Below are 25728 nucleotides of genomic sequence, written 5' to 3'. Positions count from 1 at the left end.
GGTGTTGATCTGTAAGTGCCTTGGGTGGGGCCTGGATGAGGCTGGTTGACCTATTTGGAAATGTCTTTTGTGTGAAGTGTATCATTGGGCATGTGGAGGTATTATTGATATGAGATAATGCTAAGTAACAGATTTACTATCTGAAAAGGGATTTACTATCGGGGAAAGGGAGGGAGGAAGAGACTGAACATAAACTGTGCACCTATGGATGAGGACAATGGGGGATGGGGAGGGGGCGGAGGGTGGGGTGGGAACCTGGTGGAGGGGGGAAGAAATGAGGAACCTTTGTAATAATATGAACAATAAAGATTGATTAAAAAAAATAATAATAAAAAAAATAAAGTCCATGTAGGTAATTAAAGAGACCATGGAAAATAGATCTTGAAGCAAAGGTGAAATTAGCCAGACAGAAAGGAGAAAGAAGACAAAGCATGACCTCAGGAAATGATATAAACAAATTAAGGCAGTTCTGCTCTAAGGTTTGTATTTAAAACATGATTTGTTCCAACCTGAGTCATATATTGGGGAGTAGCTTGAGCATAATATGAAGTCTGCATTTGCCTATGTTTGATTTTGCTCTGAGAAACACTCAGGGAGTGAAGGAAAATGCACCCAGCGGAACCAAGGAAGGTGGCAATACGTGACATGTACATAGCACACCCTCAAGTTCCTACCTGTACCTAAGTTCAGAGTGTTATAACCAGACCTGTCCATACCTGCTCTTTCCAGTCTTGCAACCCTCCTTCAATCACTTCACTGTAACTCATAAGCTACACCCCTTCCAATACCACTTCCATATGAACAATCGGGTCAGTTTCAAGGTGTAGTGCTTTATTTATTTATTTATTTATTAACATGTGCTACCATTTTATTAGGTTCCTGTATTTTGTTGTTGTTGTTACTGGCAAAGTTTTTGAGTATTGTGATCTCTAACCCCATTTCCCCCCCTAAGCCCTGTTTTATTGTATAACTTTTAAATAGTGTGACAATTTTTAGGAGCATATATATTATGTTAATAATATAATATTAATATAATATTATAGAGCAGGACTGACTATACAGGTTTTAGAATAAAAATAATACTTGGAGTACCATGAGTAAATGATTAATATTATAACTGAATTTATCTAGGAGAAGTTCAGACAGAAATCAGATTTATGTATACATTCAATTGGCCAATATTTGTTGAGTGCCCACTATAAGCCAGACTCTGTTCTAATTGCTGGGAATATGGGAGAAAAGGGACAAAAATCCCTCCCCTCCAGAAGTTTATCCCTCCTAATTGAGGAGAGAGACCAACACAAGGTAAATAAATAAAATATCTAGTATGTTAGAGAGTAATCAATGGTAAGAAGAAAAAATTAAGTGGGGAAGTCAATATGATGTGCCAGGGAATGGGTTCAGACATGATGTCAGTATTATTTATTGCTGTATACCAAATTACCCCCAAACGTAACAGCTGAAGACTACGATATCACAGACTTTTGAGGGTCAAGAAGACAGAGTGGCTTACCTGAAATGGTTCAGGCTCAGGATCTTTCATGGAATCACAGTCAAGGTCTTGGCTATGAGCTCCATATTCAGCTCACACGGCTTTTGGCAAGAGGCTCCAATTCCTTGCTGCCCTGTAGGACTGGTGATGACATGGCACCTTGCTTTCCCGCAGAAAGAGTGATTCAAGATGGAAGCAGCAGGCCCTTATAACCTAACTCCTAAGGGCACACCATCACTTGTCATCACACCAACTAACCCTGGTACAACGTGGGAGGGGACAACAGGAAAACCCGAGACTACAAACATTAGGACATGGGGATCATTAAGAAAACGACCGCCGTAGCCAGTTTGGCTCAGTGGATAGAGCTTTGGCCTGCAAACTCAAGGGTCCTGGTTTCCATTCCTGGTCAGGGCATGTGCCTGCGTTGTGGGTTTGGTCCCCAGGATTCTCTCTGATCATTGAGGTTTCTATCTCTCTCTCCCTCTCCCTTCCTGTCTGAAATCAATTTTTCAAAAATTAAAAAAGGAAAAAGAAAATGACCTTTGGATTAACCCTTGAAGGAAGTGAGGGGGTAGCTCTAGAACATCTGGGAGAAGATCATTTGCTCACAGAACATGAGCAGACACACATGCCAGGTGTGCATGGAGGACAGCAGGGTGCAATGAGCGGGAACAGAGTGAATGAGAGGGAAGGAAGAAAAGATGTCAAAGAAGTGATGGGGCAGGGGGGTGATTCTACCTTTACCCCGAGTGAAGCACAAGTTGAGCAGAGAAGTGACATGATGTGACTTAGGACTTAACAGTGTACAGTATCTGATCGCTGTGTTGAGAACAATAGTAGACTGAATGGAAGCAAAGTCAAAAGCAAGAAGACAAGTTAGGAGATGAGAGGTGGTGGTAAGAGGTGGATGAACTAGAGGGGGAAAACCCTTCAGCCTCCTTGGCTCAGGGTGTGGATCATGTACACCACAGCTCGCCTTAGAACAGTATTTATGACCCCCAGGTAATAAGCTAACAGGAATAAGTTATTTTAAAGAGCAATTCATAAAGAGATAGATTAAAATAAATGGAAAATCAAAATTGTAATTAAAGACAAGATATCAAGAGGTAAACCATAGCCCTGACCAGTTTGGTTCAGTGGATGGAGCGTCGGCTTGTGGACTGAAGGGTCCTAGGTTCGATTCCAGTCAAGGGCATGTACCTTGGTTCCGGGCACATCCCCAGTGCGGGGTATGCAGGAGGCAGCTGATTGATGTTTCTCTCTCACTGATGTTTCTAACTCCCTCTCCCTCTCCCTTCCTCTCTGTAAAAAGTCAATAAAATATATATATTTTTAAAAGTGAATGATTAAAAGAATCAAATAACTTTTAAAACCTAAATTAATAAAAGTAAATAAAATATAAGAAACTAAGAAGTAAGAAATCATAGTAAGACTCTAAATATGGAGCAACAACAAATTCAAAAGCCTAGCAATCTGTATGTATGGGGGGAAGGAATGTTAAAATATGTACACAGATAATAATTTAATTTAAAAAAAAGGTAAAAAAAAAAAAAAAAAAAAGCCTAGCAATCTTATGCTAAAGTTAATCAGAGTTCCTTAAGCTGAAGCAACCATAAAATCTAACATACTATGTGAGTGTCTTCCTCAACTAGGGTTCCTTATCTGAACCAAAAAACAGAAAAATATCTGAGTGACTATTTTCTCAATAGTCCCAAGGATGGTACATAGCTAGTTCCATTTAAGTGCAAAGGAGATAATTTAATGAATTGCACATAGTAGGGCTTAACTCTCTCACCCAACTGGCTGATCTATGTCCAAAAGTATGCAAATGAGAAAGGATCCGTCTAGTTGGCATATTGTTCCGTGATGTTTTGAGAGACAAGCGTTACGTGATAGGTGGAAACTAAAGTCAGGTTCCTGGGACACTTTTCTTCTCAGGAACTGCTCAATCAGGTGATGACTGACTGAAGTACAAGTCATTTAGGGTCATTTACTACAAATAATAAAGCCATCAACTGATGTCTTGACTTCACCCAAAGGAATTCAGAGAGGTAGCAGAGAACATTCATTTATTTGATTATACTCCATCAGCCTCCTGGCCAAAGGCACAAGGGAGGAATTTTAAAAATAATAATAAGAAGGCTTTTCCAAATTCACACTGTGATGGGCCAAACCATCTTGTAAGTGAGGATTAATGCTAAACCAGCCCAAGATGCTCCTTTCTTTTTTTTCCCTCTAACATTACACAAATGAAATAACAAGTGTCTGCTAGTTTCACACGATTGTACTCCTCCTTGCCAAGGGACTTTATAAAACCTTAGCTGGACTGCCTGGAACAATCCTCCAGAACCCAGTGCCCACCAGAAGGTCACCATGGGCACAGCCTGCCAAATTCTGCTTGACTTCCTAGATGCATGGACATGTTTGTCCACTCTTCCCTTGAAACTCTTCCTCCCTATTGTATTAGTTATGTGTGTTGTGTAACAAATTACTCCAATGCTTTAGTCACCTAAAACAACAAATACGTATTACCTCACAGTTTCTGTAGGGCAGGAATTCCAGTGCATCTTAGCTGAATGCTTTTCTTCAAAAGTCATCTACTTGCTCTTGGGCTGTTGGCCGAGACTGCAGTCATCCAAAGACTTGGCGAGGACTGGGGACCTACCAAGATGCCTCATTTACATGGTTTTGGGGCAGGAGATTTCAGTTCCCCTCTGGTTCTTGGCAGGAAGCCTCAACCCCTGGCCACGTGGATGTCTCCACGGGCTGTTAGTGAGTCCTCACAACACTGCAACATTTCCCCGGGAAAGAAAAAGGAAGACTTCTCAGTCTCTTTATGATGGAGTCTCCAAATTAACATATTGCCATTTCCACTTTATTCCATTTCTTTTGTTGTTGTTTTTTTAAATATGTTTTATTGATTTTTTTACAGAGAGGAAGAGAGAGGGATAGAGAGTTAGAAACATCGATGAGAGAGAATCATCTATTAGCCGCCTCCTGCACACCCCCCACTGGGGATGTGCCCACAACCATGTTACATGCCCTTGACTGGAATCAAACCTGGGACCCTTGAGTCTGCAGACTGACACTATATCCACTGAGCCAAACCGGTTTCGGATATTCCATTTCTGAGAAGTGAGTCTATATGCCTAGCCCACACTCAAGGGGAGGAGAATTAGACTCTGCCCTTTGAAGGGAGGAATATTGTAGGGGAGGATCAAACTTTTCCCTCTACCCTCTTAGGTGTATTGGCTGGGCCCCTGCAAATTAGATTGACAAAGGAGATGAACAAGAGACAGACAGCTTATTAACACATGCAGAGCTCATGCATTCAGGAGAAACAGCGATGAGTAACTCAAAGGGGTGGTTAGAACTTAGGCTTGTAACATCTTAGCAAGAAACAATAACATCTTAGTAAAGAGAGAAGACAAAGGAAAAGGGTTTAGGCTTCCAAGAGGGGCAAACAAATATCCAGGGATGCTAATGGATGCTAAGAGTTATTTCAGTAAGGTTTCTTATGCAGATTCCTCTCAGTGCTGTCTCTGGTGATTAAGAGCCTAAGCCTGCTTTTAGGCAAACAGTGGGGGCTTTTAGGCAAATTACCAGAGAGCTTCTTTTGGTATTTGCTGTTTCTCAGTTGTCTTCAGCTCAAAATAATTCTTATGCCAAAGTGACATATTTTGGGGTGGCATATTCTGACCCCCTATAGTATCAAAGAATTTGTGGACGTATTTTTAAACAGCCACACTTACCTTCTGCAGTAACACAACCCTCCTGGTTGTCTTCCTATGTCTCTGGCATCTCTCCCAGTGCTCACCTATGATTTCCTGTATTATTCCTCCTGTTTGAATGCTGGGTTTCTGGGCATTCTGTTCTCACTCCACATGTTTGCTCTGGGCCATCCTACACTCCTACATATCACCTGTGGGCTGATAATTCTCTAACCCAGGAGTTGGCATACTCATATGTTTTAAGAAAGGGACATATGGCTTTGTGGTCCAAATGATCTCTACTGCAAATATTCAACTCTGCTGCTATAGTGCAAAAGCAGCCATAGACAATCTATAATAATAAAAGCATAATATGCAAATCGACCCAATGGCTGAACAGTAAAACAACCATCCAGATGACCATGCTATGACACACACTGGCACCAGGCCAGCCAAAAGGTGCGATGTGATTGGTCAGGGGCCCCGCCATTGCCTCACAATCACCCCGCTGAGGGAGGTCCAGGCCACCAGCCGGCAGGGCGATCAATGGGGGGGCTCTGGGATCACTTCAAAGAGGGAGGCTCAGCCACCCTCTGCAGGGAGATCGATTTTTGGGGAGGGGGGAGAGATCTGCGATTGGTTGCCCCGCAGAGGAAGGCCCAGGCCACTATCTGGTGTCATTACAGCAGGTGGGCAGGGCCTCCCTCTGCAGGGCGATCAATCATGGGGCTCCCAGACTGCGAGAGGGCACAGGCCAAGCTGAGGGACCCCTCCCCCCCTGAATTTTATGCACCAGGCCTCTAGTGCATAAATAAATGGCTGATGATACTTTATTTGCAAAATGGGCTGCCAGCCTGCTGGCCATAATCTGCTGACGGCTACTCTAACTTGCTAGCTATGTCACTCTCTCAGACCCTTCTCTTGGGCTCCATATTCACTCCCACCTGTCCTCTAGGTATTTCTTCTTGGATGTCTCAGAGGTAGCTCACACTCAGCTCCCTGTGAATTGGATTGCCACACCTGGTTTTTCTCTTATGTTCTCTCTCTTACAAATGACATTCCCATCTAGTCAACTGTTGGAGCCTGAGAGCTACAAGTGATCCCTACCCATCCCTCTCCCTCATCTCTCACATCCCATCAGTCAACTTCCTAAAATTATCTCAAAGCGATTCCCTTGGCTCCATTGCCACGCCCACTACTCAGTGTAAGCTATCATTGCCTCCTGCCTCAGAAACCACAGTAGCCTCCATGGATGGCAGATCAGTGGCCCCCAAAGATGTCCACGTTCTAACCCCCAGAACCTAGGAATGCGCCACCTAAACATAGCTAAAGGGACTTTGCATTGGTGACTAAATTAAAAATCTCGAGATTGTCGTGGATTATCTAAGCGGGCCCCAGTGTAATCACAGGGGTCCTTGTGAGAGGAGGCTGGACGGGCAGGCACAGAGAAGGGATGTGTTGATAGAAGCACAGATCGGTGTGATGCCCTTTGAAGATAAAGGAGGGGGCCACAACCCAAAGGATGCAGGTGGCCTCTGGAAGCTGGGAAAGACAAGGAAGCAGATTTTCCACTCAAACCTCCAGAAAGAACCAGCATGTCAACATCTTAATTTGGGGTCAGTGAGTCTGATTTTGGACTTCTGACCTCCAGAACTGCAGGAAAATCTATATATATAAAAGCCTAAGTGACCATTGCAACTGAATGGACAACGGGACTGACTATGTGGGGTGACCAGGCCCACAGTAGGGCCAGTTGGGGGCGACCAGGCCTTGGGGGGGGGGGCAGTGAGGGGTAACCCAGCTGGAAGAGGGGGGCAGTGAGGGGTGACCAGGCCCGCGGAGGGGATAGTTGGGGGCAACCAGGCTGGCAGAGGTGGCAGTAAGGAACAACTAGGCCAGCAGGGGGCACATTTGGGGGCAACTAGGCCAGCAGGGGGGCAGTTAGGGGCAATCAGGCAGACAGGCAGGTGAGCAGTTAGGAGCCAGTCATCCTGAATTGTGAGAGGGATGTCTGACTGCCTGCAGTTGGACATTCCCCAAGAGGTTCCAGATTGGAGAGGGTGCAGGCTGGGCTGAGGGAATTCCTCCCCCCACCCCTGTGCACAAATTTTGTGCACTGGGCCTCAAGTACATTTATATTGTTTTAAGCCACCACATTTGTGGTAATTTGTTACATCTGCAACAGGAAGTGAATACACCTCCAAACCCATCCTCCAGGCTTGCTCTATTCCAGTCTGTCCTCCACACCACCCAAACACACTATGATCTCTCACATACCCATCTAAGCTCTCCTGTGATTCTCCTGTATCTCTAGGATAAATTCCAAGCGTCTTACAAAACTCCATCACTGGGTCCCTAGCAGTTTATACTCCAAAAATTCATACAATCAGTTCCACTCTCCACTTTCCCCAATTAGACTCAGTGCTCCCCATCTGTCACCCGACTATCTACCTGGGGTTAGACGTCACTTCCTCGGTGAGGGCCCTGCCCTCCTACTGAGCTGGGTCCCTGTGCTGAAGGCATTACCACAGCTGTCCCTTCCTTTTCCAAGCCCCAGGCCACTTTCTTGCTGTGAGTTGTGAACTCAGAGATGGCACAGCTCTCCTGTTCACTGTGGGGCGCCAGCACCTGGTATGATGGCTGGCACACACCTGTGCACAGTGAATGCAAAGGTTTGGGTAAACGTAGGTTTGCAGTTATTCGTATAGAAAATAATACAATAAACCCTAACCGGTTTGGCTCAGTGGATAGAGCATTGGCTTGAGGACTGAAGGGTCCCAGATTCGATTCTGGTCAAGGGCATGTACCTTGGTTGCGGGCACATCCCCAGTAGGAAGTGTGCAGGAGGCAGCTGATTTATGTTTCTCTCTCTCATCGATGTTTCTAACCCTCTATCCCTTTCCATTTCTCTCTGTAAAAAGTCAATAAAATATATTTTTTAAAAAAAAGAAAATATAATACAACAATTCATAATCATGCAAGAACAAACTCTGTGTTTTGCATCCGTACAACTGGGAACCTACTTTTGCCCGGCCCTGTATCAGTGGACGGCTGGTGAGGAGCCCCAGGACTGCCCATGGGGGACAGATCTGGAGCTGACCTGAGGCAGGTGGAAGTCCGAACTGCCCTCATTTTCCTTCCTGCTCAGCCTCGTGGGGAAGGCGCTGGGAAGGGGAACTGGGCTTCACCGCCCTCCTGCTACAATTAGCCGAGCCTTTTATTTCTCCTGTACAAAGAGGAGAGAGCAAATCAAAGGGAGATAAAAGTGCACATCCCACAAAGGACATGGAGAAGAGGGGGTGCAGAGGGAGGGGAGTGGAGGAGAGAGGCAGCAAGAAGCCCTGTGGCCCAAACAAAAGCCTAAAACCAGCCGATCCCAAGGATCAGACAGTGGAGACGCAGGAACAGGAAGGGAGCAGGCCGCGCGGGGATCCGCAGCCATGGGCCCAGGGGAGAGGGAAGGAGGGAAGATAAAACGCCTATGTGAACAGCCGGGAGAGGGTGGAGCAGGACCCCAAATGGAGATGGGACAAAAGCATGAAAAGGCAAGATTTGCCTCCATCCCTTGAGCCGCCCACCTGGGCAAAGCAAGCAGGAGCTGGCAACAAAGCCGAGCAAGGAAGGCGGTGAGGGAGGGGGCGCAGCACCAGGTCCTGCTCTGGCTGCGGGCTGTGAGCACAGGGTCAGCGGTGCGTTCATGAGGTGGCCTATATTTGGTGAAAGAAATCCTACCTGATGAAGTTTCTTGTGTTTGAACTTTATATATAGATGTTAAAGATGAGCAAACCAAAGCAAGGTGGTCTTGAGCCTTCCAACAGTTGCTTTTGTGTCTGGCTTCTTTCTCTCGACATTATGCTTGCTGTATAATAGTCCACTATGTAAATATGACTCAATGTTGTTGTTTGTTTGTTTGTTTGTTTGTTTTAAAAAAATATGTTTTATTGATTTTTACAGAGAGGAATAGAGAGTTAGAAACATCGATCAGCTGCCTCCTGCACACCACCTACTGGGAATGTGCCTGCACCCAAGGTACATGTCCTTGAATGGAATCGAACCTGGGACCTTTCAGATGGCAGGCCAATGCTCTATCCACTGATCCAAACTGGGTTTGGCTGCCTCAATGTTTTTTGTTTTTGTTTTTTAATAAATTTTTATTGTTCATATTATTACAAATGTTCCTTTCCCCCCCTCCCCCCAATTGCTCCCCTCCACCAGGTTCCCACCCACCCTCTGCCCTTTCCCCACCCCCCATTGTCCTCATCCATAGGTGCACAGTTTATGTTCAGTCTCTTCCCACATCCCCTTCTCCCCTTTTCCCCAAGAATTGTCAGTTCACTCCCCTTCCATACCTCTGATTCTATTATATTCAATATTGTTCATCAGATTTTTTTTAAATTTCCTTGGTTTTTAGATTCACTTGTTGATAGTTACATATTTATTGTTCATAATTTTTATCTTTATTTACTTTCTCTTCTGAAAGAATCCCCTTCAACAGTTCATATAATTCTGGTTTGGTGGTGATGAACTCCTTTAGCTTTTTTTTATTAGTGAAGCTCTTTAACTGACCTTCGATTCTGAGTGATAGCTTTGCTGGATAGATTATCTTTGGCTGTAGGTTCTTACTATTCATCACCTTGAACATTTCTTGCCATTCCCGTCTGGCATGCATGGTTTCTGTTAAGAAATCAGCTGACAATCGTATAGGTGCTCCTTTATAGGTAACTACCTGCTTTGCTCTTGCTGCTTTTAATATTCTCTCTTTGTCTTTTGCTCTTGGAATTTTAATTATGACTTGTCTTGGTGTGGTCCTCTTTGGATTCCTTTTGTTTGGAGTTCTGTGCGCTTCCTGGACTTGTAAGTCTAATTCTTTCACCAGGTGGGGGAAGTTTTCTGTCACTACTGCTTTCAGTATGTTTTCGATATCTTGCTCTCTCTCATCTTCTGGGACCCCCATAATTCTGATGTTGGTTCGCTTGAAGTTGTCCCAGAGGTTTCTTACATTATCTTCAATTTTCTGGATTCTCTTGCCTTCTAGCTTCTGCGGAGGAGTGTCTTCTGGCTCTTTATGTTCCAAATCTTTGACTTGATTCTTGCGATCTTCCATTGTTTTTAGGACTCTGTATAATATTTTTTATTTCAGACAGTGTATTCTTTATTCCTTGTTGATCCCTTATCATTTCTTGTTGATTCCTTATTAATTCTAGTTGATCCCTTTTCATATCCTCATAGGTCTTATCGATCTTTTCTAGGAAATTCTTGAAAAACCTTATAAGCGTAGATTTGAACTCTATATCCAGTCGCTTTTTGTCCTCCATTTCTTTCTTTTGTGATCTATTTCGTTGTCTTGGCATTTTTGCAACTTCCCTGATGGGGCAGGGTTTCAGGGTGCAGCCTACAGCTTTGGCTTCCGTCAGCCCCGCCCTATGCGGCTCCTGGGTCTCAGGGTCCTTCAGTACTCGTTGCAAGCGCCTCTGAGAGAAAGGTGCCCTCGATTTTCGCCTGCTACCAAACAGTCTAGGCTCTTCCCCAATGAGCCTGGTATTGGGGTTCAGTTCAGTTGGAAGTGGAGTTGGAGGTGGCGTTCAGAGCAGTCTGGAGCCCCTGTCTCCTTCCCGCCAGGGCAATCCCGTGGCACAGCCGGCTGTCCCTTCTCTGTGCGCAACAGGCGCCGCTGGGACCTCCTTTCGCCGCTCCCCCGGAGTTCTGCCTTAGCCCGGCTCCCTATGGATGAGCCTGGGTCCCCGGGGTCTGGCCCAGAACTGGGGTTCAGAGCAGTCAGAACTGGGGCCCAGCACAGTTGGAGTTTTTATCTCCTTCCTGCTAGGGAATGCCAGGCAGGCACTCAGCCTCCTTCCTCTCCGCGCACCACATGTCTCCGTACCTTAGGCTTTTACAGCTCCTCTGCTCTTCCTTCTGGTTTTCTCTTGCTTCTTGTTGTAGAATCTCCAGTCAGTCGACTTTTTTGTAGTTCTGGGTAATGTCTATTTTATATTTTAGTTGTATTTTATTGAAATTGTTGTGTGCGGCTGCGGCTAGGTGTTTACCTGTGCAGCCATCTTGGATTCTCCCCTGCCTCAATGTTTTTAAATCCTCACCTGAGGATATATTCTATTGATGAGCAAGAGAGGGAGAGAGATAGAGATAGAGATAGAGATAGAGATAGAGAGAGAGAGAGAGAGAGAGAGAGAGAGAGAGAAACATTGATGGGAGAAACATCGATCATTTACCTTCTGTACTCATCCCAACCAGGGATGAAACCCACATCCTAGGTATGTGCCCTGACCAGGAATCAAACATGCAACTTTTTGGTGATTGGGATGAGAATCCAACCAATTGAGCCATACCAGCCAGGGCTGACACAATTTTTATATTCGCTCTTCTATCTGGTGGAGGGTTTTAATCAGGCCCACAATCTTGTATCTGAAACATCAGGTCCAGTTGTATTTCAGAACTTTAGAAAAATAATAAGGTGCATGCAGCTCCCTATGCAGAGTCTGTGCTAGAACCGTGTCATCAAACACATCGGCGTTTCTGCAAGGAAGTGCACGAGTATTCATTCTGGAAATAGCTTCACCCCAGTCCAGCTCAGGTTTTGCCACCCAATAAGTGCAGGCCAGATCAGGTTATGCCTCCATGTAAGGGATGATAACATTTTTGGGTTGGGGGATGAGGGGGAGTCCCAGAATTGAGAACCAATACTTTACTAGTTTCCAATTACATTTGCTTTGGGAAATCCTGGCATAAAGACAAATTGGATACCACCTTATGTATATCAGCCAAAATCAGAAACAATGGACCTGTGATGTGTAAGCAGTCAGGTGTGGTCTGGGAGGGGAGCTGGAGTTGGCTAAAACAGGGCTCAAAACACGCATCGAACCTGGGACCTTTCAGTCTGCAGGTCGATGCTCTACCCACTGAGCCAAACCAGTTTCGGCTATCTCATCTTTTTGTTTTTATTGTTATTGCGCTATTTTTTGGTGACTCGTTTGGAGGGGCCCCTCCCTTGGAGCCTATCGCTCTGTGCTTGGGAAAGTTTCTTTCTGAGGAGATTGCTGGGTGGTGGGCAGCCCTCAAAATATGAGCTCAGGCCTTAACCAAAAATTGGTTCTGGGACTTTCAAAGCCTTAGAAAACATCCAGGCTAAAAGCCAGTAAGCTCTTCTAAGGGGTGGGCGTTTATTTCTAGGCAAATATTTCTTTGTTCGGGGAGAACAGACCTCAGATGCATACACCCTTGTCTGTCTGCACATATGAGTTCTCATCACCCTTTATCGAGCTCAAGAATACTCCGCAGTGAGGACACAGCAGCATGTGTTTCAGCTTTCCCCTAGTGACAGGTGTGTCTTTCCTGCAGGGATGGAGAGGATGCTGCTCCTGTAAGCCTCAGAGACTCATAAGGGCCGAAGCCGGTTTGGCTCAGTGGATAGAGAGTCGGTCTGCAGACTGCAAGGTCCTGGGTTCAATTCCGGTCAGGGGCATGTACATTGGTTGCGGGCACATCCCCGGTAGGGGGTGTGCAAGAGGCAGCTGGTCGATGTTTCTCTCTCATTGACGTTTCTAGCTCTCTCTCTCTCTCCCTTCCTCTGTGTAAAAAATCAATAAAATATATTTTTTTAAAAAAAGAGAGAGAGAGAGAGACTCATAAGAGAGGAAGGACCCTATCTGGCTATTGCTACATGGGGCACAGAAGCTGCCAGAAGGAGGGCCAGCACTATATGTCTCCCCACGTGGCAGAGATGCCCTTTACCAGCCGGACTGAGGGACCTAAGGCCCAGCTGGGGAGAATACTGGCATCTCCTCAGGAGGTTGCTGCCGACTGAAGAACCCTGACTTTGGGAAGTGTATTAAATGGAGAGAGAGGCTGGTTAAACCCTCTGTTCAGAGCTGGGTCGAGTCCTAGACTATCACTTTGATCCCAAGGAACAATTCTCTCAATTGTTCTACGATGGGTCAGACCCCAAGAGGGAGGGAGATGTGGGAGCGGGGGCCTGACAGTGCTTTGGGGGAGGGGGGGGGGTGCTCAGAGGATCCTTCTAAGAAAGCCTGATGCCTCCCAACCCCCAACCCACATCTGCCCTTTGTGGAGGGAGAAGGCAGGCCTAGGGAACACGGGGTTGGGGGACTCGGTGCATCTGGTTCTAACCGGTCTCTCTACATCTCAGGCCCCTCGGAGGGGCCCAAGTCTTCACCCCGCTTGTGTCTGAGCAGCCCCTCCCGACGCCCGCTCAGCTGTGCACAACGCGGGAGCAGCCTGCGTGGAGACCTGCCCCTCCAGCCCGTCCTCCCGGTCAGTGCAGTCAGGACAATGCGGGCTCCGCAGAGACTGTGGTGGTGGTGCTGTTGTGACAGCCGGGTTATTGTTTATCAGGAAAGGGGTGAAGGGAAGACTAGATAACACAGGCATGCCACTTACACAGCTCTGCTCATTTGACACGCTCCAGGTCGGTTACCCACTGACCACCGGGGGAAGGGACTGGGCCAAAGCAGGTTAGACACAGAGGGATGTGGGAAGCTGCTGGCCTGTCTGCCAATCACACCTGGGAGCAAGTCAATGGCCAGAGTAGGCGTGGCCACTGCAAGGGTGGGAAACCCGAATTTTTATTTTATTTTATTTTTATTTTTATTTTTTTAATATATTTTATTGGTTTTACACAGAGATGAATTGAGAGGGATAGAGAGTTAGAAACGTCAATGAGAGAGATACATCGACCAGCTACCTCTTGCACCTCCCCCACTGGGGATGTGCCCGCAACCAATGTACGTGCCCTTGACCAGAATCGAACCCGGGACCTTTCAGTCCGCAGGCCGACGCTCTATCCACTGAGCCAAACCGGTTTCAGCTATTTTATTTTATTTTATTTTATTTTATTTTATTTTATTTTATTTTATTTTATTTGGTGGAGATGCCGGGGAATGAACCTGGAGCCTCATACATGCACAGGAAACCTGAATATTTAAACTTCTGAGCAAAGGAGAGCACTCTCTCTCTCTCACATGCCAGCCTCATGGCTCTCCTGTGGCAGGGGGTGAGCGCCCCTGTGCTCACGTGGCCCGTGGCCATGGGAGAATCCACTCCATGGACCAGTGGACCTGAATGACCTGATGCTGAGCTAGAACTGGCTGCACTGGGGAGCAGAAGCTCCGGACACTGGCCTTGCTTTCAGCTCTCCTGGGGCCCCGGCTGCACACGTTCCAGGGCTGGCTTAAGGGGATGGGACTTTACAACCCGAGGAATGGAACTCCATGCAGATCAAGTCTTTCTCCACATTTCCTTCTCCCGTGCCAATCTCAGACAAATCATGCTGTAAAGACGGCGCAGAGCGCTGCCCGGGAGCTGCAGGGTGGTCTGACCCGGTGTCCGTGTGCAGGCGGCCTCGGGGCTGACCGCTGAAGAGAGGAGGGCTGACAGGGGTTATCTCTAGTTCATTTCATCCCTTCGTTGCATACTGCTTTTTATATCTTTTTAATAATCTTTTTATTTCTTTCCACTCACTTCGTCTTTTTTATGGACAATGGTACTATTTTTTATTTCCTAATTTCTATTTCTTCTCCTCAATAAACTGGGTGCCAGGAGGCCACCCGAGCAAAGAGGCTGGATCTCTGCCCCGGTGGATGGGACCCCATGTTCCTTTACCTGGTGTGTCTTGTCCCCCATGGCTCACAAACTTCAACCTGTGCAAGGCAGGCCCCCCCCCCATAACCCCCCTCCCCCCCTCCCCCCCGCCTGGGGTAATGATAGGTGATAATACATTGACACGTACTGATAACATATTTGAACTAGGAAGATGATGTTCACACACACTGTTTTACTTAGAGAGTCTTCACCAAAAAAATGCAAATACGGAAGTCACTTATTTTGTCTTCTGTAGCGGTAGGCGATTTCTGATAATGTCCTGGTCAACGATACAGAAGCACAAACCTGTTTGGGTTTGGAGAACCCCTTGTACCTGGTACCATCCCTTCTCCTTGGGGACCAGCTGGAATGGGAATGTGATACCCAGAGCTCTGGCATCAGAGTGTGACCCTGAGAGAAAGGCCGAGGGAAGCACAAGATGCTCTCCCAACAGTGCAATGCCCTCCACCAAGGCCCGCTACGACAGCCTCCAGACATCTGTGATGTAAGGAAATTAAACCCCGATTCATCTTAACCTTTGTAGTTGGCCTCTCTGGGTCTTGCCATTGAAAAGCATCCCTCAGCTGAAACCGGTGTGGCTCAGTGGTAGAGCGTCGGTCTGTAGACTGAAAGGTCCCAGGTTCTATTCCGGCCAAGGGCATGTACATTGGTTGCGGGCACAGCCCCAGCAGGGGGTGTGCAGAAGCAGCTGGTTAATGTTTCTCTCTCATCGACATTTCTAGCTCTCTCTCTCTCTCTCTCTCTCTCTCTCTCTCTCTTCCTCTCTGTAAAAAATTAATAAAATATATTTTTTTTAAAAAGAAAAAGAAAAAAGAAAAGCACCCCTCAGCGATAAACTTGCTTGTTGATGTTTGCATCAGGAGGAAAGCTTAGCAGAGCCCTCAGCCTCCAGAGCCAAACAGAGATGAGTCCCCAAGGCCTCCGTCTAGGAAAGGAGATGTCCGGGAGGCAGCTTGCCCCCTCCGCAGCGGGCCTGGCCCTCGGAGGGAGCTCTGCTCAGACGCCCGTCCTGCCTTCATCGGCCCCTGATGAAGGGCTCTGTGTTGCTCACCCTGCAGGATCGATCTAGGCCTCCGGGCTGCATGCCAAAGAACTAAAAGAGACAGCGTCACCCTGATGGTCCCTCTGCCCCTGTTCCCTGAGGCTCCCACAGGGCACTCCTGAGGAGTGAGCCAGCCCCGGGCCTCGCTCCCCGGGCGATGGCAGGGCTGCTGCAGAGGCACATGGGTCTGCAGTGCCTCTGCCCTCCCTCTCCTGGTTCCTGGGAGCCATGAGACACACACACACACACACACACACACACCCAGGAGGCTTCCAGACAAACTCTGGGGATGCAGGCAGCCTGGAATATAAAGAGCAGGCCCCAGGGAAGAAGCAGAATGGAGCTGAGTTTTCACTATGTCATCACATTCCCACCTTTGCTAGGGGATGTGAATCCCCTAATTAATCCTCACTCTGTTCCTTCTCTCTGTCTTAAGGACACCTCTGTTTCTCCCCCTGGCCTGCCCTCTAGTCATCCTCCCTCCTCCGCCTCTGCACTCTCACCCCTCACGCTTTTCTGTGGCTTCATAGCTCCTAGAACCCTGGCCCTCCAGAGCCCCTGCCTCGGATACCCAGCTATTTCTTGCACATCTGCATCAGATCAATTGATTTCAGAGAGGAAGGGAGAAGGGAGAGAAAGATAGAAACATCAATGATGAGAGAGAATCATTCATCAGCCGCCTCCTGCATGCCCCCTACTGGGGATCGAGCCTGCAACCTGGACATGTACCCTTGACCGGAATCAAACCCAGGACCCTTCAGTCCACAGGCCAATACTCTATCCACTGAGCCAAACCGGCTAGGGCTCTATTCATATCTTGATGGCACTAATACCCACTATATAACAGCTATCTTATACCTCTCCCACATTATATATTGGGTGCGAAGGTGGTGAAGATAACTTACCTCTTTGTTTAAAGTGATTTTGTGTATATATAGCATGTACTCTTTTATATATATATACCGTGTTTCCCCGAAAATAAGACATCCGAAAATAAGACCAACTTACAGGTTTCCTTCTGAGTGAAATATAAGGCATCCCCCGAAAATAAGGGCCCCCTAGGCTAAACATGAGAGATTTGGTCCACTGATTCTGAAAGAAATGGAGTCACAAGAAATTCACCAGGAAATTCAGGCATTGGATTGTTATGATGATGTTCCAGAAGATGATGTGACATGATTGTCATTGAATAAATGAGTAAATTCTTGATACTGTAGGATTCACAGTTTGTCTGGTTTGTGTTGACAACTACCGTACTACCGTACCATATACAGGTACGGTAGTAAATAAATTTCCTTTATTTTCATTTAACAATAAATGTGTACCATATTCTTCTTCATGGAAAAATAAGACATCCGCTGAAAATAAGACCTAGCGCATCTTTGGGAGCAAAAATTAATTAATATAAGACACTGTCTTATTTTCGGGGAAACAGAATATATATATATATATTCATTTCAGAGAGGAAGGGAAAAGGAGAAAGAGAGACTGGGGATCAAGCCAACAACCCCAGCATGTGCTCTGACTGGGAATCGAGTGGTGACCTGGTTCACAAGTTGACACTCAACCGCTGAGCTACTGGCTGGCTTCTCTCTCTGTTTAACGGGAAGAGGAAGCGTTCCTGTGTCTGTACGTAAGGAACCAAGCCTGAGAGCCTTTACTTCCCGGGGACTGGATTTAGAGATACAGCCGGTGCTAAAGGAAGGCAAGGCTTCTGGTCTTTGGGCCTGCGGGGCCTTGCTTCCTGCTGGTGAGGAAGGGGTGGGGCCCATTCTGCACCTCCAGAGACTTGAGAGCCCCCACCTGAGTGAAGCTCCCTGTGTGACGTGACCCTTTAGGAGCCGGGTGGACTGTGGGCACCGGAAACAGCCTGGAGGTGGGCAGAGGGGCGAGCTCCATGGCCAGGCACGGGCACCCCAGAACAGCTCTCTGTTCATCTCCAAGGAGAGGCCACTGTCTCCTCGGCCCCTCCCGCTGGGCCCGATGGGCTGGACGGAGCTTCCACAGATACTGAGGCCTCTGCTCTCCCTCGCGGGATTAATGAACTGTGTAACGGCCTGTCCTACTCTCCGACCGCATCGTGGCAAGAAGGCATGTGCCAGTGAAAGGATGGGGGACAGCAGAGAACGGAATTAGAGGCAGAAACAAAGGGAGGAAGGAGAAGGAGAACGAGGGCCATGGCTGCGTGGCAGGATTGGAGACTCTTTCACTTAATTTTATTTATTTTTTAAAAAATATATTTTATTGATTTTTTTTTACAGAGAGGAAGAGAGAGGGATAGAAAGCTAGAAACATCGATGAGAGAGAAACATCCATCAGCTGCCTCCTGCACACCCCCTACTGGGGATGTGCCCGCAACCCAGGTACATGCCCTTGACCAGAATCGAACCTGGGATCCTTCGGTTACCACCTATCCTCGGAGCCAAACCGGTTTCGGCAAGAGACTCTTTCACTTTAAAACTCCCCCTCCAGCTCCCTGGACACACAGCATCGCCCCACAGAGAAAGGCCTTTCTCAGAACAAAAGGCCTGTCGCCCAAAGCATTTCTTTAACAACAATAACAGCAACACACACAAGGTACAAAAAACATTTTTCTCAAGAATTTTTCCAATTCAATTCAACAAATATTTATTTTCCTGAAAAAAGCGGGGAGATAGAAAGACATAGAAACATGTGGGTTTTTTCTCTTGTTTTTGATTGAAAAGCCTATCGGCACGACCGGGAGAGAACGAAAAGCATTGCCCCAGTGAGCCGGAGCACAATGGGAACGCGCTTTTAAAATAGAAAAGAGCACTAATGTATAAATACACCGAGGTAATTTTAAAGCGGCAGAACCTCGGTACTACAGGGAGGGGATGGGCCCAGTGCTCTGTCTTCTGTGCAAGTTGCTTGGAGCCACGGTCTAATCCAAGGTGAACAGTGAACTTCCATTGTCCTGTTACCAGACCATGTGATCTGGGGGTCCATGTAAAGCTGTCATCCATGAAGATACACTCGATTAGCAAACACCAATGGAAAAAAATAGTCTAGAAAGCAAAGGGGAGTCCAGAGACCCACCTTTGGGTGAGAAAACACATTTTCTCATCTGGAAAATGGACTCGGTGACCTCCACTGTTCCTTCAGGCACTGATAGGCGTGATCCCAAAGGGGTTACTCTGCCTCTAGATGGCCTGGCTCAGTGGATAAAGCGTTGGCCTGCAGACTGAAGAGTCCCAGGTTCGATTCCCATCAAGGGCCTATGCCTGGTTGCAGGCTCCATTCTCAGTAGGGGGCGTCCAGGAGGCAGCTGATCGATGAGTCTCTCTCATCATTGATGTTTCTATCTCTCTCTCTCCCTCTCCCTTCCTCTCTGAATTAATAAAAATATGCTAGCTGAAACTGGTTTGGCTCAGTGGATAGAGCGTCGGCCTGCGGACTGAAGGGTCCCAGTTGGATTCGGGTCGGGGGCATATGCCTTGGTTGCGGGCACATCCCCGGTGGGCGATGTGCAGGGGGCAGCTGATCAATGATTCTCTCTCATCGATGTTTCTAACTCTCTATCGCTCTCTCTTCTTCTCTGTAAAAAAAAAAAAAAATCAATAAAATATATTAAAAAAAAATAAAAATAGGATAAAAAATAGGATAAAATAAAATAAAATAAAGGGGTCACTCCAGAATGCAGGGCCAAACATAGGAAATTCCATTGGGGGCTCATCAAAGGCACCCGTTAGAAACGAAGGACCAGGCCAATGGATTGCAACCCCCACCTCTTCCGAGGACAGCAAGCCCATGGGTCTGGCCCAGGGCCTAGCAGGATGTGCAGCCCGTGTGCAAGGCATTCATCCTCCAGCGTTTGATCATCTCTGACATTGATCTCTGCCCCGCCGTGCGTGTCCATCCATTTTAGTGATGTGTGTGTCACGCAGAACGAGGGCCTGGGACGGTGGTGTGAGAGGGTACCGGGCAAGGCACCACCTGCCGCCAGATCAAGGCGAGTGGCATTGCTGAGCACACGCGGACTCGGCCAGGGTGGTGTCGGGGAGAGACAGCTTCACCCCAAACCTGGGAGGGCAGGGGCCAGCGCCCCTGGCCTCTGCGTCTGCGTGGACTGCGGCCGTGGGTGAAATCGTGACCCTGACTTGCTTAGTGTTGTTTGGAGTTCCTTGAGTCCCTCCCAGGATACCGCCAACAATTGCAGTATTTGCGAAAGTGCCACGAACCCTGTAGAGGAGGCGGAGGGCAGCTCTCCCAGGGGCTGCCTCACTGGGCAGCTGGAGGACTCGGAGGGCTCATCCGGGTTTCTTTCATCCCCGGAGCTCCTGTCTGCCTCGGCTGCCTCTCCATCTCTGTCCCGCCCCTCGCCCACACCGAGGCCCCAAGGAGGGGGCTTGCCATAGCCTCTGCCCCTCACCCCACGCCCACGGACAATTCTCCTTCTAAGGCCCTTCCCAGGCTTAATTATTTGCAGGTCTTCTTTCTCTTCCCAGGCTCCCAAAGTCCAAAGACTGTTGGGATAATTAAACCTGGAGGGACCGGGAGGAAGAGGCCCACCCCCTGGGCCTGGGGAATCGGGCTGGTGATTAGGTCATAATTGATCTTTATTGTTGCCGCGGAAGGTTATTTATTCCGCTCCCAGAGGAGCCTTTGTCCCCGCCTGCCCCTCCCCCAGCCCGCTGAAGCCCAAGCCGAAGGGACCTGCCTGGGCCTGGAGCCCCGGCCAGGGGCGGCGCTGGGCTGTGGACTCATTGGCTCTGCTCTCCACGGGGGCTTCGGCAGTCGTGTCCCCCACCCCCAGGCTTTCCTGCATTTCTCCGTTTCCGGTCTCTGCCACACCTTTTGTCTTCCCGGCCATCTCAGCTCCCGGGCCTCCTTCCTGCCTGACCCACCCTCCTGGGGACCAGAGCCCAGGGCCCGGGAGGAATCGGCTTCCGAAGGGCCCTGCGCAGCCTCCATTCCGACTTCTAAGCGCTTTCCCAGGCCTGGCCTGGAAAGGAAACTGGGGCGGAGGAATGAGGTTCCCTAAAAATACACTTAGATTTCCCAGCGGAGGGGCGAGCGGGAGGCGGGAGGCCGGGACTCTGAACTACACTGGACATTCGGCTCCACTCGGCTTCCAAGGTACAGAGGGTCCCCGGAGGAGGAGAACGGGCAGGAAAAATGCTTCTGCCCACAGACGAGCCTCTCAGGGCTGTCCTGGGCCGCGGAGACATTATTGTTTGTGATAGTAGTATGTGTTGTCGAGGACACTAAAGCATTCGAGCTGATTGCATTTTGCTCATCAGCATGACCTCATCCGTCTGGGGCAATGAGGCAGGGCAGGGATCCGAGTCAGGGGAACTGGGGCCAGAGCAGCTAAGTGACTTGCCCAAGTCAAAACCAGCCCCGGGCCCTGCCTCTCTGTCCGGGCTCAGTGCTGTAGCTTCCCTGTGATATATGGGCATCTCCTCAGGGAGGCCCTGGCTTTGACTTGCTGGGTTGAAGATTGCCTGGAGGGCCTCGTCAGTTTTGCTCAGTGGATAGAGCGTCAGCCTGTGGACTGAAGGGTCCTGGGCATGTACCTCGGTTGCAAGCTCGATCCCTGGCCCTGGTTCGGGTGCTGGCAGGAGGCAGCCAATCAGTATGTCTCTCTCCTCACTGATGTTTTGATCTCTCTCCATCTCTTTTCCTCTCTGAAATCAATAAAAGTATATTAATAATAATAATACTAATAATAAAAGGTTGCCTGGAGGTGCTTTGCTTCCCCTGGCAGAGGATGCAAGGTCTCCTATTCTTTTAAGCAGCAGGTCCTCCCCTAGCCAGTTTGGCTCCGTGGGTAGAGCGGACGGCCTGAGGACTGAAGGGTCCCGGGTTCGATTTCAGTCAAGGGCACATGCCCAGGTTGCGGGCTTGATTTCCAGTAGGGGATGTGCAGGAGGCGGCCGATCAATGATTCTCTCTCATCATTGGCGTTTCTATCTCTCTCTCCCTCTCCCTTCCTCTCTGAAATCAATAAAAATATGTTTAAAAAATAATAAGTAAGTAAGTAAAGCAGCAGGTGCTTCCTGGGCGCACCCATGGCATCTTGCTCTGGAGAGTCGCGTCCCTCAGAATGCAGAGGCGATCACACCATGACCAACACCCACTGAGTGCCAAGAGTTTACAGACTATCGCACACACCTCTCCCAGAATTGTGATCACTCTCCTTTCTTTCTTTCTTTCTTTCTTTCTTTCTTTCTTTCTTTCTTTCTTTCTTTCATATATTTTTATTGATTTTTTCTTTAGAGAGAGGGGAAGGGAGAGGGAGTGAGATAGAAACAGTGAGAGAGAAACTCTCGATCGGCTGCCTCCTACACCCCTCCCACAGAGGACTGAGCCCGAAATGGGCATGTGTCCTGACCGGGAATGGAACTGGCGGCATCTTGGTTCCTGCGTCGATGCTCAACAGCTGAGCTACACCGGCCGGGCTGGCCACTCTTCTTTCTGCGATGAGGTGATAGGTTCTGAGAAGCCAACCTGCTCTTGGTCACACCGCTAGTGAGAGGCAAGAGCTGAGATAGAAGCCCGGTCCCCCTGGGCTCTGGAGCAAAAGCTTTAACCATAAAAGATGTATTGTGCCGAAGTAGATATTCTCCGGATGGGGGTGGGGGGTAACACATCTAAGCGTATGTGCCACCCATTCGAGGAGGGACATTGATAAGACAAAGCAACGAACAGCAAAGATGAATTCAGAATGCAGGCGGGGCCCCTAGAGGTCACCTACTGATGGCCACGGGTATTGGTGAGGACAGGGAGGCCCACAGGCAGGGAGTGGTTTGTCCTGGAGCAGTGGTCGGCAAACTCATTAGTCAACAGAGCCAAATATCAACAGGACAACGATTGAAATTTCTTTTGAGAGCCAAGTTTTTTAAACTTAATCTTCTTCTAACGCCACTTCTTCAAAATAGACTCTCGCAGGCCGTGGTATTTTGTGGAAGAGCCACACTTAAGGGGCCAAAGAACCACATGTGGCTCGTGAGCCACAGTTTGCCGACCATGGTCCTGGAGCAGGTTCCCTGGCCTCCAGATGCACAGCTGCTCCTTGCCTCCTCCCTGGTCACGGCAGCCTGCTCCTCTAGCTTTACAGTTCCATCCCCTACGGCCTGCCAGCAGAGGCCTTCAGCTGAGCAGCGCCCCTTTTTAGGCTGTAGAGAAACCCCCTAAGACACAAGCAAGCAAGCAAACAATTCCTCAAATAATTAATGGGGTCTCTGAGTTCTGCCCCTACAAGTGTCCTCACAGATGCCCATGTTCAACTCACAAGGGGCCAAGGAGCCACATGTGGCTCGCGAGCTGCAGTTTGCCGACCACGGGCTTAATGCAAGCTACCTAACATTCCCGAACATTCAACACACTTTTGGGAGCTGGCATGGGCTGGGCCCAGCACACCATCAGCCTCCTGTGCTGCCCACGCGTGGCTCCCAGATGTCTGACGCAGGGGAAGGTCTTAGTTTTGTCTCAGCCCCTGGCAGGTGTCTGACAGTCTAGGAAAACCAAGGCCCAGACAGGACCTCTCCCCACGTTCTCGGGGCCCAACCACAGGGTAGAGAAGCAAAGCCTTCATGCTTAAAGGGTTTTTCTTCCAAGGAGTTCAAAGCAGTTGTTATGTCTGATCTTATCCTCCCCACACCCCGGGAAAGTGTGGAGACAGTGGGTAGGGTTTGGGTATCTTCCCGAAAGATGGGGGCCCGGGCCCAGAAAGCTCCGGAAGAGGGGTCCAGCCTCCGGCAGTCTGGAGCCGAGGCTGGAACGGGAGCCCAAGGATGCCTCTTTCTCAGCCTCCGGCTGCTTTCCCTCCCCACTGAACCGCCTTCCCGTGCCCCCCCCCCCCCAGCAAGAGGGGATGGAGAGGCATGAGATCCTCCTGTGGTTTTCCCAGACAGAAGCCAGGTCTCTACCTCCGGCTCCCCCAGCCTCAGACCACACACCCATAGCGCCTCCGCCTCCGGGGGAGCTGGCCCGACTGGCTTCCCTTGGGGTCCTGCCAGCTCCGTCTCCGCTCATTAGCAGGTCTGTTTCCAGGTGGATCACCATGGGGTCATTAAAGCAATAAACAAGTTCCCGGATGGCTGGGCTGCGGTGGGCCGGCCCTGGCACCGCCGCGCCCTGCATTGTGCGGAGTTCCAGCGGCCCACACGCCCCTGGAACAATGCTCGCTTCCTTCCAGGAAGCGCAGACCCAGGCCAGTCTCCCCGGCTCGCCCACGTGCTCTGGCCAAGCCATTGTCTCCGAGTCAGACGCGGCCAGCCATTCCCATGACCAGGGCAATGGCATCCTCGTTGCCACCCAAAGGAGGAGGAGCAGGGGCCAGGGGCAGAGAGCCGTGGCTCCCGAAGGATGCCCAGGTCTCCACGGCCCCTGGCCCCGAGGTCTGTTGCCTTTCCTTTGAGAAAGAACCCCCTGGGCTGGCCACCCTCTCTGCTCCCACCTGAATTTTATGCCTCAGTCTCTCCCTGGATCGGGGCTGCAAAGGAGCCCTGACCAAACATCTCAGCCCCCCGGCACCCCTTTCTCTCTGTTTGGCTAAGATGGCTCCCTAGGTTCCCTAAGGGTTGTTTACATATCTCCAGGTGGGGGCTGCGTGAGGCAGGAAATAGGGCCCATCAGTCATGTGAGCAACCGGAAGTGGTCCAGCAGGTCCCTTGCCTGGAGGGAAGGAGCACTGGCCAGCCCAGGGGGTTCTTTCTCAAGGGACCTGTGCCACAGTCACTGCCCACATGGGTTTCTTTCTTCTTTAAAAATATATTTTTATTGATTTCAGAGAAGAAAGGAGAGGGAGAAAGAAACATCAATGATGAGAGAGAATCATTGATCAGCTGCCTTCAGCACACCTCCTACTGGGAATCAGGCCCAGAAACCAGGCATGTGCCCTTGGCCGGAATCGAACCTGGGACCTTTCAGTCCTTAGGCCGAGGCTCAATCCACTGAGCCAGACCAACTAGGTCTGGGTTTATTTCTTTTTAAACAGTTCTATTTGGGGTTTCTTAAATGGAAGGATGTCTCCAGCTCAGGAGAGAACCGGGGCCAGAGTAAGTTAGAATCTAAAAATAAGATGAGACTCAGGGTGCAGGGGAGACCGAGCAGCCTGGGAGGGGCCTGTGCAACCTGATGCACAGCCCGGGAGCCTGGCCCAGGTGGTCCAGGGAGAAGAGGCGCTGAGGTCTGAAGGCAAAGGTCCCAGCGGCTCCGTGTGCAGTCTCTTGTTCTTGCCAAGACCCAGCAAGAGCTGGTGAGGCTAATGTGGTTAATTGAACACAGTTTGTTAGGGCTGCTCAGTTTTGGCCCCCAGCCCTTACCTGGGGAAGCACAGACAGCTCATCCTTCAGGCCTGGCTGGGATGGAGGAGGCTGATGGAGAAGTCCTGGCGGGGCGAGGCGGGAGGGAGACCCTCCAGAGAGAGGATCCCTGCCGTGGCTTTGGGTGAAGACGCTGGACAGATGCTGGAGGGAGATGGGAAGAAGGACACTGAGACCAGCTTCAAACCTCACTCCTTCAACGTAGGACACAGAACTGCATTTTTTTTTCCCTCTAAAAATTAACTTTATTGAGGTATTCGGTGGCCTTCCCTCATATTTGGCTGTGTGGGTTGGGGTGACTGGAGCCGTTGGACCCTCCGTGAGATGTTTCAAAGCCTCATTAAAAAGGTTTGGGTCCCCAATGAAAATGGTTTGGCTCAGTGGATGGAGCCTCAGCCTGCGGACTGAAGGGTCCCAGGTTCAATTCCGGTCAAGGGCACGTATGTTGGTTGTGGGCACATCCCCAATAGGGGTCGTGCAGGAGGCAGCTGATCGATGTTTCTATCTCTCTCCCTTCCTCTCTGTGAAAAATCAATAAAATGTATTTTAAAAAAATGT

The sequence above is a fragment of the Pipistrellus hanaki genome (assembly GCF_964339955.1).
Source record: "Pipistrellus hanaki genome assembly, chromosome: 18".
Lineage (NCBI taxonomy): Eukaryota > Metazoa > Chordata > Mammalia > Chiroptera > Vespertilionidae > Pipistrellus > Pipistrellus hanaki.
The sequence above is the reverse complement of the archived record's forward strand: the minus strand, read 5'-3'. Positions refer to the sequence as shown.